At 39.1% G+C, this 17,887-nt stretch overlaps 1 protein-coding gene across 7 annotated transcripts in view; it reads right to left on the bottom strand.

Moving 5' to 3' along the window:
* Nucleotides 1-17,887, bottom strand: part of hdac7a (histone deacetylase 7a) — an 83,742-nt gene that overhangs the window by 40,977 nt on the left and 24,878 nt on the right. For 3 of the 7 annotated variants that reach the window (XM_086028791.1, XM_086028776.1, XM_086028784.1), the window contains one exon: nucleotides 11,161-11,234. The exons of 1 other annotated variant lie outside the window; for it this stretch is intronic. The gene's annotated coding sequence lies outside the window, so the exon portion shown is untranslated. Of the gene's footprint in view, nucleotides 1-11,160; nucleotides 11,235-11,941; nucleotides 12,122-17,887 lie in introns of those variants that run through there. 3 more of the 7 variants (XM_086028767.1, XM_086028807.1, XM_086028817.1) reach the window with 2 other exon arrangements.

Here is a 17,887-nt window from a genome sequence, read left to right as displayed (position 1 = left end):
TCAATACAGTTTATATGTTCAAAAGGAGTAGGAAGAAGTAGAAAAACGTATGTGGTCCTATACCTTGTTCTCTATGAGTTTTATTTATTTAATTTCATTTATATGAAACACTCATTTACAAATCGGAATAACTTTTGCTATATTCATTTTTGACAGGTTACAAATTTATGTGAGAGGTTGCACAATATGTTTTATAATATTTTTTTATTAATGCCATATCAATATCAAAACAGTCAGTGCACTTTTATTTTATTTTTTAATGTTTTAACAACATTTAATAATTCTATATCATTTACAGCACTAAGGAACATAGTGGAGGAATTGAATTGTTCTTTATATATTTATCTATTTCAAAATTATTTCTTGACTCTGAAATTTCTTTTGCTAATTCACTACCAACATGGTTAAATCTTCATTAAATTCATTAATTATATCTATTATTTTATCAATAACAATACTGTTGTTCTTTATAAAATATTCTGGATAATTATTTTTTTAAAGCCATGACTGTATTCATTATATAGTTTAGTACGCTCCATGTTTCGTGTGTGTTACTCCTGTTCTGTTCTAATAGTGTATGATAATGTTGTCTCTGACTTGATCTTATAATATTTACTTTTTTTTTCAGTATTTCTTATCCCGTAATTTAATTTAGCACCTTTTGTTCTTAAATTTAAAAAAATTCATTATATAGAAGGTTTTATTTTTTGTTCATATAGTTTTATATTATATTATTATTATTATTATATTATATATTATACTTATATTATTTATAAGGAGACCACTTACTATTTCATAAGCAATTTTATTTGTAAATATGTTATCTATTGACTGGACTAGGTAATCTCAAATTCTACATTAAAAATCATGACTAAGTAGCCTTAATCTATCCACAAATCTTTCTCTTGGACTTCAATACTCTCACTCTTGATCTGCTGATCTCCTTCACATCAAACACATTCTCCACATTACACAACACAGATAAAACCACTCGACACAGAAGCCAACTCTCAGGATAACCCCACTTTATCTTTTGACACACTCACAGACAGCACACAGATGGTCAACCTTTATCACGCCCAACCCAAAATACACACATCCAAGAAATAAATGTTATGTTTAATAACCTTGGTTCAAAATAGTATTCAATAAAGGCTTATCACTGGAATGTCAAAACCCAAATTATTCATTTCAAATCATGTGTCCAGGGTGTAACCAAACCTCATGTCCAAATGTCAGCTTGTATATGCGCCAATTCCCCCTCAACGAAATACAGGACAAGCACTTTCGGTGAGGGATGGAAAGGATGATTGATCTGGTCATTAGCGATCGAACGGGTGAGCCATGAAAAAGTGGCGACATGTGGACTGATGCTTTGAAGGCTTGTGGTGGTGGTGGTGAAGAGATTGGTAGCTACATAGAATTCCTATCAGCAGTGAAGGCTTTTCAGATGATAAGCACAATGCTATGAATTGACTTCTCCGGTTAGATACTCAACTACCCTGAAGGCCTGGCATAGTGTGATTTAACTCAGTCAACCCTTTGCACTGGATAGTGGAAATTAGGGCTGCACAATATATCGAACAAATATGGATATCGCGATAATGGCCTATGCAATATGCATATCGCAAAGACAAGCAATGATTTTCTTATGGAATTATATGCTTTTATCTGAATTCAGAAATCAGAAGCAGATTTACTGTAAATGTGCACCGTCACCCAATAGCTAGACATTATCAAGGGGAATTACAATTAATTAGCTAAGAACACATTGAGCTTTCTTATTTTGCTGCGGGAAACAATTACATCTTTCATTAGATAATAAAAATGTCATTTCTTTAGGTACCGATGAAATATTGCAATAATATCTACATCGCTATAGTCAACACAAATATAGCATGTTTTTGTAATATTGTGCAACTCTAATGGAAATTAATATAAAACACCGCGAGCAGAGAGCTTCTCCAATGAAAATCATAGTATTGGTGCATAAATGGAAAAGTCCACTGCATGACAACTTGTTTTGAGCTGGTAATCAACAATACATGCATACTCACAGTCAAGAAGGTATTATTGCCGGTCAAAAGATGTGAACAATTCATTCATTAGCCTTTGAATTTCAATGATATTCTGCCCAATTTAAATGATTGTCTGAGTCATTGTTGGCACTAGCTACGGTCTCTTAGCAATTTAGAGATGGCAATGATGGGAAAGCTGTTGTTCAATGTCATTAAGTGTCCCTCCATATTACTTGTACTTTGAGCAGACTTTTATGGTCTCACTGTGTCTATTTTTGTATATATATAGGTCCGGACATCCATCTGAAACATGGGCCTGGAGCACACCACAATGGTTATTAAAAGCTTTCACTCTGTAGGAGGGCATCATAGAAGTGATCCAGTGATTTGTCTTAGTCACTGCAAAAAATGCTTAGACAATGAGGCCAAGTCTGACAAGGTAATAAAAAACATTTTGTTCACCTACATCTTAATCTGCTTTGGTAGATTTGCATTATGCAGTTTGCCTTTATTGTTCTAAACTGGTCCTTTCAGTAACCGTCTCAGTAAAGCCTTCTGACAACTTCTGAAAGTCAGCAGTTGGTTCTGGTAAGCAATTTTCTCAGCAACGGAAAAAGTACTTTTTGCGAAACAAAAACAAACCATTAAAAGAACAATGGGAAGAGGCCTTGAACTTGTTAGGTACACTGCAAATGTATGTAGCAATGAATACTGGAAACGGAGGAAATGTTAGTAACCACCCCATTGTTTGAAATTTGCCACAATAAACGTTTTCAACATATTAGTTCTGATTTGATGAAGTGATGTGGTTATGTGTTGAATGATGTCTCAAGGCACTCGAGGCATTATCGTACGATTCTCCTATATTTACTGTATATCTATCAACACATCTATATCTTGCGGGTCTCTTGGTTAGCGTCAAGTTTGTCTTTTATCTGCCTTTTTTTTTCTTTTTTTTTACTCGGAGCACAGAATGAAATTATAGGGGAGAAAGCATAAAATATAAAGGCACACACTGTAAATCGACTTGCGAACTAAATATTCACATTTCTACGCATTTTCCTTATATTACTGATAAATAGGGTTAGGGTTAGGTTATTGAGCCCTGGTACTAATCTGGCGCCGGAGTGACTTTTTTAAAAAAGTGATCATTTTAACCATTTGTTTTAATTTTTTTCTAAAATGCCAGTCCTTCAAAATAAGTCACCGTATGAAATTGGTTGCGAAAAGGTTTGGGCACTGCCGCCTTTATAAAAACAAATTTGCGTTGTTGGAATGTAAGTGCGAAGGGAATGTTTTAATTTTGTAATTGATTTATTTTTTTGAAGCATTAATATATATTTGGTACAATTGCAATGCTTTGATTTTAGTGAGGTTCTGCTAGACGTAGCGTAGAAGAAGAAGACTGATCAACAGAAGAACAAACGGCTTCCTGTTTCAAGGCAAAGCGAGCTTGAGAGGAAATGAATTACGGTCGTATTTTGTTTCCCAACACGTGTTAAAAGCTAAGTTAAAGGCTCGTTTTTCATCTTTCAATTTTTAAACAAAAAACAGGAGAATACATGTTCCCATTCAGCAACACTACCTCTGTGGACGAAGGAGGGATGGGCCTTTCCACCCGTGAATGTGTGAAATGTGTGTGAATATCTTGAAAAATGTGTGACGTTTGTCTCAAAAATAAATGTGCTGTGTCCACTGATCCACAAGTGCAAATTCACAAGCAGAATTGAATAATTGCAAGTGTTAAGTAATGATAAATGTACACACACAATAATTTTAACAAAATGTGTAAATGGCCGATATATTTGTGTGAATAATTTTAGGACAAATCTCTACCCAGGCTACATGTAAAAATAGGCCCGTATAAGTTGAACAAAATAATATTCACTTAAAAGCAAAGCGGTGGGGTAAGAAATTGTATGAGACAGCAGTGATGTTTATTCGGCACCGTATCAGGTATTGAGTCTGATGTTCCAGTCATCACTTTTGCAAAATACATTACAGTGCAACATGTTGCCAGGACATTTAAATGAGGCATTCCTGGGAATACACACAAACAATGAAAAAAAATGACATGTTGACTCACGAACAAGCAGATGCAAACACAGGCATACTTGAACTAAACATGCATTGTGTTTCGCCCCTCCTCCACAACATCACATATTTTAACGCAGTCTTAAGCCACAAACAACACCGGACACCATTCGTCTCACACAAGCACACACATACACGCTCATATGAAGGCGATTCTGTTACAAGACTAGCCAATCAGTAAGGTCAATGATGAGAAACATCCATTAATGTTTGTTGTAGTGCCTCAAGTCAGATAATGTCACCAAATCAAAAACAGTCCGCTTCTTAAAAGACATTAGAATACATTTTAACTAGGGATGTTCCGATCAGGTTTTATGACACCGATACCGATCATGCGTGAGTGAGATTGGCCGATACCGATTCCGATCACACGGAATATCTGTATATTTTTCCATTTATTTATGGTGACTGCTATTATGCAATTTTATCTGGAAAAAAAACAGCCATATTATTGCCGTCATTTTGACAAAAATCTATATATATTTTCAAAAGCATGAAGAAATACAAAACCATTGCTGGCACAATACTACAATTACTCAGTCACAAAGATAACTGAAAAACCTAAATTTACCAGCTTTTAGTAAGACAGTTTTTAACAGATCAAAATAATCAGCAGTCTCAAAAGACTTAATTATGCAAAAAGTCAAATAAATAACATGCCACCTAAACATTGCATGGTTCCGAATATAATCAAAGTAGAAAAAAATGTCACATGCAGGCTTCACTTGAATAAACTATTCAACGAGTTCCTAAATTGAAACGACTCAGGAACTTTATTGTCTTGTGCCTAGACAAACTATCTTGTGCATTTGTCAACGAGAAAAAAGTCACTGTTGATCTTTTAATCTCCCTGTGGCAATAATGCCACTTATACTGCGCTGTGTCCGCCTTGACTTTATTCAATGCAGTGAGCCTCGTAAACTCACCGTAGTCTCCCAATTGCTTGTTCTTCAAATGTGGGATTAAGTTGGTTGTGTTGAAACTTTTGGCCATGCTCCCCGCGCGAGGTACCTTTTCATGGCATATACAGTATTACAAGACGCAAACTCCACACACACAGCAGACAATGCCATGTTCACACCAACTGCGGTGGTCGGAATATTCGATCAAAGCCTTCGATTGCCGATCAAAACATCCGATCACCCGCAGCCCATGCTTAGCAGTCCTGTGTTGCGTCCGTCCCCTCTGCTCGCGTTTGAGGCGCGGCTGCGTTCGGGAGCCTTTCTGGCGGCGCGTTTCAATTGGAGTCAATGTAGCTCGGGCGGGCGGGCGCAGTTGCGTGCAGGGCGGCGCGAGTAATGCTTTTGGACGGAGGAACGTCGTCGCGTATTAAACAAATCAACTTTTTTGCCATTTCGTCTCGCGGCAGCCAAGCATGAGCTGCGGGTGATCGGATGTTTTGATCGGCAATAAAAGGCTTTGATCGAATGTTCCGATCACGTAATTTCTCACGAAAATCGGCCGATCGTGATCGGTGCCCGATCGATCGGAGCATCCCTAATTTTAACACAGTGCAGCGAGGAGCCTTTGATGAGATGTCAGATCACACATTGTGACGCATTCGCAAAGCAGAACTTTTGTTGAATCCAACCACAGTGCAACCTATAAGATTGAACATGTTGGGGAGGCAGGTTGGTCTGATTTGTTGAAACAAAATGTTGCCAAGGGAAATATAAAACATTAGTCCCACAGCCAATTTGTCACCATTATAAAACTGATGAGAAACAATATAGTAAATAATCATCATCATCATTAAAATAGTATCAAGCTTGTAACTATTATCCTGCCATGTGAGCCTTAACAGAAATTGTATTACCATATTACTTGGTATTGTTTCATGATTAAACAAAACTAAATTAAAAAAAACATTTAAGGAATATCACATGAGAGCGAGCAATGTACGCACCAACCTTTTTGAAACTGACAACCATTTCTTGGGTATGGATTAATGCAAAGGGTTACTACTTCGACATACACCTCTGAGTTTACTTTAAGTTTAACCACAGTCAACTATGGCTGAAATAATGATTATTTTTGGACCAGATTAAATTGATGATCTTTTTTTTTTTTTTTCCAATAAATTGATTGTGCCTCAGTTACTGCTTTGGACTGTAACATGTCAGAAAAGTGAAAATGTTGATCGATGTTTTCCAAATTAAAAACAGTTGTTTGCAAATGTCTTGATAACCCCTGAGTTAAAAAGTGTCTTAAAAATGAGTATCAAAACAGTTGTAGATTAATTTGATGACTGATTAAATTGTTTATTCAATTGCTTAATTTTGACACCTCTACTTCACATCATATACAGTACAAATAGTAACAATTCTGCTCAGGCTCCAAATGCTGCACTCAAACGCAAGGCTGGCACACAAGAATTGGTGGCCCCTTGGTGAGTATAATACACATTCCCCCTGGCATATCAAGTGAGTTCATGCACCTTGAGGCAGCACAATCGAGTCGTTTGTTTGGCGGGTCAAAAATAGCCGTCTACTGTTACAGCCATTAGCAGACCTAGTCCTGCATGATTTTTTGTGCACACAAGGCCCAAGGGAGTTTGTGGCGCCAAATGATCAGCAAAGGTTAACAAGCCCCTGTGATCACTACAAAAGTGGAACTATTCTGCCTCAGGTTTGATTACTTCAAAAAGCAAAAATCAACACACATGGCTGAAATAACTGAGAGACAGAGCAAAACTGTCAAAAAAAAAAAAAAAAATCAATTTGCTGCAGTGGTAGTTCTTATCAGATGAGCAAGAAGACATTAACAAGACTCTTGTCAGCTGACCCAGAATTGAAAACCAAGACAGAAAACAGAAAAACAGAAACATGAGCGCCACCACAACTACATCAATTGTGCCTGTTGTTATCGGTGCCCTAAGTTTCCCCTGAAGCAAACACACGCATCCACAAGTGGAGAGAGAGAAACGTGGCGTCTGCATTCGCCCACATTATGTGAACAAATTCAAGTCATATTTTCCTTTGTTACAAGATTGTAGCAAGAATTTTAAGTCTCTTTGTGGGCATTACAGGGACAGGACTGACTGGTCCTTAAATAAATCTCATTGTACTGCATGTGCATGCCGTACCCTCGTATAGAGTACCATATATGAAGGAAATGCTTACTGTATACTGAAAGTGGAAAAGAAATCAACTATATATTAAGTGACTTGGACATTTTATTTCTGATCTTTGATAGTCACGCTCACACTAGTGCGGTGTACTGTCAAGCAGAAAGCATGATGTGTGTTTCTTACCAACATTGAGAAAAAAACACTGCACTGATTTTTTTTAAAAAGTGCATAAGAGTGTGGCATGGAAAAGGTAGAAGTCTGAAAATCTGGGTACTTACTAAATGGAAAATGTATCACGCTGAATTGCATCATAATCATCATAATAACAATGACAACAATTATCATTATCACCATAACAATTGTCTTTGTCATGATTCATGCCCGCTCCTTGACAGGTCTTAGTGTTAATACGGATGTGTATTTAGCTAACAAAATAGATAATAGGAATAGGCGTAATAATGGTCTAATTAATGAAAAATTCTGTTAATTTTGTAGAATTGATTCATGATTATCAAGAAAATGTCACGCAAACCTGTGAAGCGTTCCTCTGTTTTTGGGCAACAAAACCTTTCAGGACTTTAGCTTATGAACCTGATGATGCAGTTCAAGTCCTGCAGCAAACGTAATGGAAAAAATGCCAAAACTACCAGTTGGCTACTGATGCTAGACTGTAAGATGATAGTCTGCTTCCTGACTATTGCAGCATAAATGTATTGTACGTCAGAGTGCTTGTTTATTTGTATCTTTTTAAAAAAACGTTGGTCTTTAACATACATGTTATATATCGCAAAAATGTCAAGTTTAAAAATTAGCATTGTATTGTGAAAGCGAGCAAGCCATTTTCAACACTGATCATTGATCAATAGTATCCTTTTTTTTTTTTTTAATATGAAATCCACCAAAATTTGACGCCAGCGATATATTTTTAATAAGGAAAATCACTGAGTGCAATGCTTGAGGAACTGTTAATTTAGTCTCAATTAGATTGCAGTTCAAACAAGGCTAACGTTACATCAGCAGTTAAGCAATGAACGCTCCATTGTTAATGTGATTAAATAAAAAAGCTTAAAATGTGGAGAAACACTCTCATATACATTGCTTGCCATCGAAATTAATATTTAATATCTTTTTCCACATTGCCAATCTAGGAAGTCATATAGTATTAAACTGCCCATCCATAATGAAAGGATGTGTGATGTCCGGGTGTCACATTTTTTGCAGTTACGTCATGACTTTTAACTATTCAAACAATGGGCTGTGTAAGGAAAATTAATTCAAGTGGGAGACAATGGTGAAAGAGCCAGTGTCAATTGCACTACGTGGATTGCACACATGTAACCAGATGCTGTAAGCCATGGTCATGACTTCACCCACTTTTTCCACAGGAGCACACGTGCACACGCACCCACAGGCAGTGTCGTGCAGAGTTAGCATACAGCCGTCGTAGGCTGGCACAGAACGAGCCAACCTCTGTTGAGCCAGACGTCCATTGTGATCTTACACAATGCCATCACACAGGCATGTATGTGCCTCTTGGAGCAGAACGCACAAAGAAACAGCTGGCTAACTGGTTTACGATGGGGCGGAGCAAAACATTTTGATCCGAGACATGCAGAGGAAACCCGAGTCAGCAAAATGCCTTCAACCAAGATATTAGCAGGGCTCGACACTGCGACCAATATGCTCGCAAATGCTACCGACTTTCGGTGTGTGCTGGTTAAAATTTCATCCGGTCGCGCGAGCGCATGCTTTGACATTCCTACTGATACTTGTCTGTGACGCACATCAGGTTAAAGCCTTCCTGTATTGAATAAATAAATAAATAAATAAATAAATAAATATCAAAATCGGGATGTGTACTTTGCCACGTTAACGGCCATCCAACTTAACTTTCACTATTTGCTTTACCAAGGACGGCTTCCCATTCAGCTTGCTGAGCTGTAGTAAAACAAAATATGTATACGGCCGGTTGGGTCTCGAACTGTCAAGCGTTCGCTAGCTTTTTCGTATTTTGTATGTTGCGGCCTGATCACTTGGAGCACTCGTGCCATGTAATAGGCAGATGCTTGTGAATGAATATTTGTTTTATCGTTTCTAATAACCTTTGTAGTTCAAACGGATAGAAATTCTCTGTGTGCTGTGGGAGGAATCAACCACAATAGTTCCGACTTCGTCCAGCTAATTTATCATTTGCCCGTGGAGGTCTGCTTGCAGTTTGGTAAAAACGTATTTGGCGGACTTTGACCTCCTGAATGTCTCCTTCTTGCTGAAGTTGGAATTTCTTCCATCTCTCGTCACATGTCTAGACTTTCTATGCGAGTCAGGTGCGCCACATTTAAAGCCATGGAAAGGAGCCGCTTGATTGATTGGACATGGATGAAGTCGGCTGTGTTGGCGCCCAAATGGCGCGGATAGCCTCTATCCAACTGCGCCAAGCTACGTCGGTCTATAAAATTGCCAAAACTTCGGCTGGTCATGCCCCTTGTACATTTGCGCCGCGCCCTGCCATGTGCCAGATTTGCGCTCGGTGCGAAAATAGGCCCTGAGAGTGACTTGAGATATATTTGCAAACTATTTTGCTGTAACAACAACTTTGTTTGCAACAAGCGGTGGCTGACAAAACAGGTCCGTTTTTTTTTTTTAGGAAGCAGTTCAATGTGCATGCATGCCCCACCACCCCCCTAAAAAAACACATACAAACACACACTCGTAGCTGTGCTGTGGCAATGGGTTTGGTTTAAAAAATATATATAAAGATGATGATGATAATAATTTGATCAATTAATGTATTTCAACAGTGATTCATAGGGATGGAATCATACTGTTTCCATATTTATGAATGAAATACAATGACATCAATGGGAGAAACTACACGTATGCAAACTACAGGGGAACCTCCAAAGTTGAGCGACCCAAAAGTGGTAAATTTGGAGTTTAACCAACATTTTCTAAAACGAATACTGTATGTTTCAAAGCCAAACGATACTTGGAGTTCAAAACATCATTAGACCCCAGCAAAACATATAATACTATCTCGGTGAGCATCTATATGATTAGGATTTGTTTTATGCCATTCTGGGTGATGCCACCACCGAGGATCACCAGTAATGGCAAAGAGGAAAAGTAAAAATGAAATAACTGGTCAGGAAACTACGACACAAATGGCCTGGTTGCTATTCCATATACTATGAACAGTGCAATATATTAATTAAAATATAAAATCTAATTTAATGTTAAATTTATGTAAAGGTGAGGCAATTTACTTTATTCTAGTTTAAATGTTGTCCTATGATTGACTGACTACTTGTCCAGGGTGTAGTCTGCATTTTACTCCTGAACAGGATAAGAAGTGTTAGAAAATGGATGGATAGTTTTATCACACTATAGTCACTAACTTCGCAACGCTTTTGTGACAAGAATTATAAAATGTTACATCAAACATTGCATAGGGTTGGTTATGAAAAAAACAACAATTGAAAGTGAACAAGCGTCACGGAGTAGATATTCAACTACAGGTTCCACTGTATCTTGGGTTTATTAACTGTATCATGTAAAAATTCAAAACAAATTAAAATAAAAACAACTAGGGAAATTTGGACTGTACCTTGCAGTTAAGATCGACACATGTTATTGTGCTCACAACAGATAACAGACAAGCTCACTAAATGCACACACGCGAAAAACACGGCAAGTTGAAATCCGTCTTTCCAAATAGGCCAACACCTGTTCTGTGCTTTTACTGCTGTTCCCTCACATTCTAACTGCTTAGATCATTGTGCAGGCTGGAAAAAGTGCTGTCACCACAGGCGTGCAGATACTCTGTGTGAGATGTTTAAAAAAAAATGTAAAGAGGACAAGATGTCATCCAGAGGGGGTTACTGTGGATTGGTGGCATTTTTCCACATGAATGTTTCAATGTTGACAGCTGTGGCCCATTATTGAGTTCAAGTGAAACATCACAACCTGTCATAAACCTACCTTGCGCTGGATGAACTATGCTGGACTGCCCTTCTTTATATCTTTAGAGTGTTCGTTTTGGGTGCTGATTCCATCTGTGGGGACAACACGGAATACAAGTTGAAGTGCAAATCACATGCAAATACTACGAGAAGATAAATAATGTCAAATGTCAGTGTATTGCATTCTGAGCTGCAAGTGAGTAACCCTGAACTCCTGTTGTTAAAAATGTTTCAACAGAGGTCTTTGCAATGCTAAAAGGCAGCCGGCAAATGCAGGTAAAAGTTTATGAAGTGTTGTAACTTGTTAAAATCCCCATTATGCACCGTTGTGGTGGGTGGATATAGACAATGCAAGTCTAATATTTAACCCGAAATTTGAGTGAATGAATTACACAATGTCTGTGCAGGTATAGCTTGGGCAAAAGAAGTAAAGCTGCTTCACGTTTACACGAAACACACAAGAAACCACTGATGGGGATGGTTGACGTTTCAGGGTACTTCTGAACGCCGATGCTACAGTACAAAACAACTATCCATCTTTCGGAGCAACTAGGTATGACTTATTGTGTTTTTACATAATTGTTTTAAGTGACAAGTGATGTTTTACAACATAAAAGCTCTAATATTCATTGAAAAAGCAATAAAAACGACACATCAACGTGTCACGGCTCACTAAAACTTGCTGCGGGTTAAACACCTGTGCACCTCCTTGCTTTTAAAACACTTAGCAACTCCCAATCTACGACGCCAAGCAAGAGGAAAGGAAGGCGATCAAACTTCCAGCTGGATGCACATCAGACCTTGGAAGACGAGAGTCGGCCCGTGCCGATCCAAAACTCGTTGAGGTATATCCAGCCTACGTCCAGCTAACGTCGGTACATCCGAGAGCCGCTGCGAAAGTGAACCGGAGGTGGCGGTGCTGTTGTCAGCAGGCTCTACCGCGGCGCTAAGGAGGAGGAAGAAAAGAGTTGTCGCGGCGAAGTTGCTGAAAGAAAGTCCGGCCCCCGCCCCCGCCCCCGCCCCCTCCTCCTCCTCCTCCTCCTCCTCCCCCTCCTCCTCTTCTTCCTCCGCCGTCGCTCTCCTACTGACAGAAATAGCAAGCGAGCAAGGCGGGCCCCACCAAAAATAGCCTCGATTTCGCTCGGACCTGGATCATCGTTTTCTTCAATATGGCACATTCCCATTGGATGTACGCAACAGCCAATCAGCGGCTATCTCCACGTCCTTCATTTTCTAATATTGATCATTAGATCATCATCATGACATAAACATAAGAGGTCGAGGTGAGCGCTTGAGTTGATCAATGGAACGTACTCTGTGGCTCCATCTACTGTCAGTCAAAGTCACACCAAAAAGTCTTGCACTTGTCTGAGCAGAACACCTGATGAAAGCGATCAGGGCCTTCCCCCAAGGCTTTTTTTGTGTGTCTGTGAGACCCCCTTCAAACAGCCAACTACACTCCAGTAGTCTACATTTATTTACATTCTAAACATGTTGTGGGAAACTGAAACTGGTGAAAACAACACTTTTAATCGGGGTGCTTATCAAACTTAATTCTCAAATCTCAAAATGTAATTGGGCCGTGCTTTTGATATCATGCCTTCAGTGGGACGTTTCCGACTTAATCTGCCTCTTGATACCACCACCGTCATATGGCAATTAAAGGAACCATAAATACAATACAATAATGCGATGTAACAGCACGAAACTGTGCCATGCAGGCATGCTCATCATCCGGAGGAGATAAGAATGAACATTTGTCAGTAATAATCCATTAACATGAAACATTAACATATACAGATGCTGATTAATACAAGTGTTAATGTATGCAGATGACTACAGATGTGTTTTGCTAGCCAAACTTGGTTTGCGCTGACTAGCCAAACAGAAGACAGTAAAATGCTAACATTAACGTGGGACGGCTAATTGACCCTGTGAGATGAATTTGAAATCTGAGTGGTTCAAGAAACAGTCCCATTGCTAATATAATTGAAATGGCGTAATACTGATTCTGGAAGCCCTAGAAAAATCACCCTCTCCGTAGAGAACACGTAACCATACCCTGTCAGAGGTCATCATGACCCTTCCATCGGGGAGATAGACAAACATAAATTCAAAGTGGGAGCAAATTCTAGCGGTAATCGTGCAAAACAAACAGATTTTTCTGCCAAGTTTCTGAAGAGTAGCAATATTTCTATGAAGAAGAGAGAAGAGAAGAGAAGCTTTTTTTTTTGACTCACTGTCTATGTTTATGGGCCGAGGAACCACAGAAGCTATTTGTATTTGTGCGAGGTACTAGGGAAGTCAAAGAAACAAACACCAACCAAAGTGGCACAATCACTGCATCTAGATGTTTTGTTGAAAGTGCATAAAACTCTAGCCATGAATTGAAGCAGGCATAATGCAATATATTATTACCCTTAGTAAAGACATACAGAAACTCTTGCTATTAATTCTCGATTAATTCAGACGGTCGTTTGGTCTTCCACGTAGCTTGAATCAATGTCAACGTTTCTCATAGTTGCTTAGTTTAGGAAAGGCAATAAACTTGACACCTCCTTCCAGTCATCGCTATTGCACAAGCCGTGACTGCAATCTTTCAGCATGATTTATGCTGGAACAAACTTTATATGTCACCTAATAAAGCAGCTTTTTGCAATGATTTGTAATACTGAGAGATAATCTGAAGCAGGATTCTTTGTCACAGTTGTTGAAAAATGAATGACGGCACAAATTTTATATACCACACTAATCAAACGGGTGTTATGTGGGAGTATGCTTGTTTGTCTTAGGCCTAATACACACATACGGAATTTTCAGAAACAAATATTGTTTTTTGTCTGTGACAGACCCCACACAAAGTAAAAAAAGAGTCAATGAACAGTTTCGGTTGTTTTGTGTGTGGTCTGCTACGATTATCTCAACACAGATTACCACACACATAAAGATTCTGCTACAACACCGGTCTAGAATCCAGTCCTCTGAGGCAGAGCTCTGGCGTGATCACACATGATCTAACAACGTGAAGACGAGCAGGCACTTTCGGGTATGCGCCGATGGTTTTTGAGTGTTCTGGAAGAAGACCTGAGACGGGAGCGTTGTAAGATGGCAATGTCGACAAAAAAACACATGTTTTTGAAAATACTTCCTGTCGTCTGTGGAACGATTGTTTATACAAAAACGACATAGGATGGGATATTATTTTTTTTCTTTACCGCTGCCTCCTTGTTGGTCAGTCGGGGCGCTTTTTTGATTGGCCACATTCTGTTTGTGTCACAGTTCACTTCCTGTCGTCTGTGGAACGATTGTTTATACAAAAACGACATTGGGTGGGATATTTTTTTTTTCTTTACCGCTGCCTCCTTGTTGGTCGGTCGGGGCGCTTTATTAATTGGCTACATTCCGTTTGTGTTACAGTTCACGGAGTCAAACAGCTCGAGAGTAGTCGATTTACCCCGTACACATGAAACTTTTGGGTCGTAAATATCGAACACATTCAAAATGTACAAAATGTCGGCCGACTTGTTTTGATCTCTATTATCGGGACAAATCCACTCTTAACACACCACAAACATAAGGATTATTTTCTAGGCCAATCGCATAAAACGTCAGATTGTCAGGTGTTTGATGTCATTGGTCGGAAATCATATACACATAATCGGTCTGTTTTTGTCCTGGTTTTGCCTCTTCCGACTAACGAGGACTAACATCAGAATATTTTATGTTTTATAAGATTATCCTATAAGATTATTTTAATGTCTAAGGTGTGTTAAGAGTGAATTTGTCCCAATAACAGTGTCCAAAATAAATCGGGACCGACGATCTCGCATGTTAAACGTTCGATATTTCTTAAGGAAAAAATTAATATGTGTGGGGAAAGCCAGCTACTCTTGAGTCATAACTCTGTGAATTATGACGTGGAACAGAATGTAGCCAATCAAGAAGCGGCCTGACTGAGGACCAAGGAAGCGGCCATAAATAAAAACAAACGTCATGTGGTTATTTGGGATAAAAGTCAGTTCCCTAGATGGCAATAATTTCCCAAAGCAAGTCTTTTTGGTCATCGTTGCCATTATACAACATGACCCCCTCTGGTATCTTGGGAAACCCTCAGGAAAAATCAGTGCATCATATGTGATCATGGAAGATTACTGCCTCGGAAGACTTGTTTTGAAATCAGCGGTGGAAGAAAATATTTACGTGTGTGGTGTTCTGTGTTGAGATTATCGGTGCAAATCATACACAGTACAACCAAAACTGTTAAATGCCTTTTTTTTTTTTCATCTTCATGTGTAACAGATAAACCATCCCTTTATGTCTGAACCGGAACAAAGGCAGTGTTTTCCAGGAATGAGGTGCATATGTGGGAAGTAATCATTGGTCTACTCAGTCACGTGACTGACTCTCATGGAAAGGTCAATTAGATTGACATGGTAACACAGAGAATCTGAAATCTGATTGGACAAAAAAAAAAAAAACTCATAGCCTCCACATGAACTGGTAGTACTGGATTGTACCTTTCCTTATGGCCCGTAATTTGTAGTGTAAGTCTAAATTGTAATTTGTTTCAGTCAACCACTGCAACAGCCATCCATCCATCCATTTTCTATGGACCTTCTCTGGGCCCAAAAAGTTTGAGAAGAACTACACCTCTACTACATGTTGTGGAGGGCGTCAGCTACATATGTAAATAGTGTAACATCCTATTGGCATGACACTATGTAATCGACGAATACGTTCAATAATAAGAGCAAGGCCACACATTAATCCAATGACAGCAATGGAGGACATCCTTTGGTCTACCTTCTTCGTATGTAAAAAGAAGGCTAGCTTTGTCTGAGAGAATGGCGTCATTTGCGTTCTTGACATCCCATTTGCGTGAATACCAATAACGGGCTGCATAGATCCTAACCCAAGTGGTATATTGTGGTTCTTTTTGCAGACATTCTCTGTTGACACCGACTGATTCCAGTGAAAACAAATGTAAAGCAGTAACTTAATTGAGCTGAACTGCTTGGTAGAAACAGGGCGAAGTGTTGCAACACATCTTTGTCTATATGGAGTCCTGTTTGTGAGTGGCCATTTCCAGTTTTATAATTAACACAAGCTTTTAATGTGCAGCCCAGCAGCTAGCATTGCTGTCTGCCAGTGAAAAGGTTCTGGGTTGGAAATGTGACTTGCGCACATGCTCACACACGGTGTGTCTAAAGTCTAACTACACATTTGCAGAACATGCATGGAATGGACCAAGGGCAGGCCACTACATCTTAAGGTGAAGAAAATAGGAAGTCGCTTGGCCTTTGCAGCTGATACTAAAAGGTGTTCATGTTGACAGTCAAGTCTGAACTCTCAGCAGGTCCCAACTGCATGAAAACTTTTCTTCTTCTATAAATAAATATATATATACAGTATATATATTCTTTTTTTGTGTCCCATGTATCTTCATCTCTTCTCTTGTTCTTTTGCCCTTAAGCATATCATAATTCACTTTTTTTTTTTCAGTCAGGCAGTGCAATTTTTGTGAGATTCACCCACACTTCTCAAAGTTTTCCCCCACTTTAAACTGTTCTTTGTTTCCACAAAACCATTTGCGTGCTTTTCATCCTATTTTCCGACCAAAGCGTAGGTCAGGTCACCGAGTGATGTATCCGAGCAATATTGAAACCAAGTGGCGTGCGTATGTCTACCTCACTAGGGGGCCTGCCATCCGCTCTCACCGCTTCAGGTGTCTCTGTGCAGAAGGGGAACCCAAAATACCTTTCTCAGAACACCTCACTGCGTGGGTGCATGGAGCTACATGCTCAGCAGTGTACGTAAGTGTGCATGTGTACACGCTCAGTCCATTCAATTACACAATCTGCCATGAAGTCTGAATCACATCCGGTTTCAAGCTGAAAATAACAAAACCACATGGTGACAGAAAACTAGTGCAGCAAGCAACCGCCCACAGGGAGAGAGGGATATATACACACAAGTACACACTGCAACTAAGTTCATATTTTCCACAAACAACATCAATTTTATTAATCTCCTTTACAGATGAGGCACTTTCTTAAAAGTTTGATCCACATACTATTGGCAAATTTCGACCATAAAAAAAAAAAGTATGGTAAACACTTCCATATGGAGCTGTGAGTTAAACATTAATTGTACAGACTGCGAATAGTCCACTTGGGCGAATCTGACTAGTGTCACAGAGTAAGGAAAAGCCTCAAAGTTCGTCTTTTGTTGCCCATCCACTTATATTGGATTGAAATTCTAAGCGATAAAGAGTGACGATCATTCTATTAGCCAGTTTGGGGCAGGATGTGGTCAGCTGTTTACGAAAATAGTCGCCTCCCATCAGCTCCAACAAACCATTTCACAAAAGAAGTGGGCCTTTAGACAACTGCAGGCAAATTACAAAGATGTACACTTGTCAAATGAGATGAGATAACAGCCCCAATCCATTGTGGCTCCTCTGTAAGAACACATCACTGCTTCTTTGTTTTAATAAACCAAGTACCAACAATCTGGGATAATGATCTTAATATCCAGTTTCATGCAGCAGGGGAAGTAACTAGATGACCCTCATTTCCATTTTTTAAAGAAACAAAGTTAGTCTTTTATGCGCAGTTTGCTGGTACAAACTGCCTCTATCTGTGAAATTAAATTCTAATGCCTGTTGCGTAGGAAGGATAAGGACAAGGTTGTAAAGAGGAGACAGAGACAGTCAAAGCATTGATCTGTAATGTTGAGTGTAGGGG

This window comes from Filicampus tigris, chromosome 1 (assembly GCF_054856515.1).
Source record: "Filicampus tigris isolate MCC_2025a chromosome 1, RoL_Ftig_1.0, whole genome shotgun sequence".
Lineage (NCBI taxonomy): Eukaryota > Metazoa > Chordata > Actinopteri > Syngnathiformes > Syngnathidae > Filicampus > Filicampus tigris.
The sequence above is the reverse complement of the archived record's forward strand: the minus strand, read 5'-3'. Positions and strand labels throughout refer to the sequence as shown.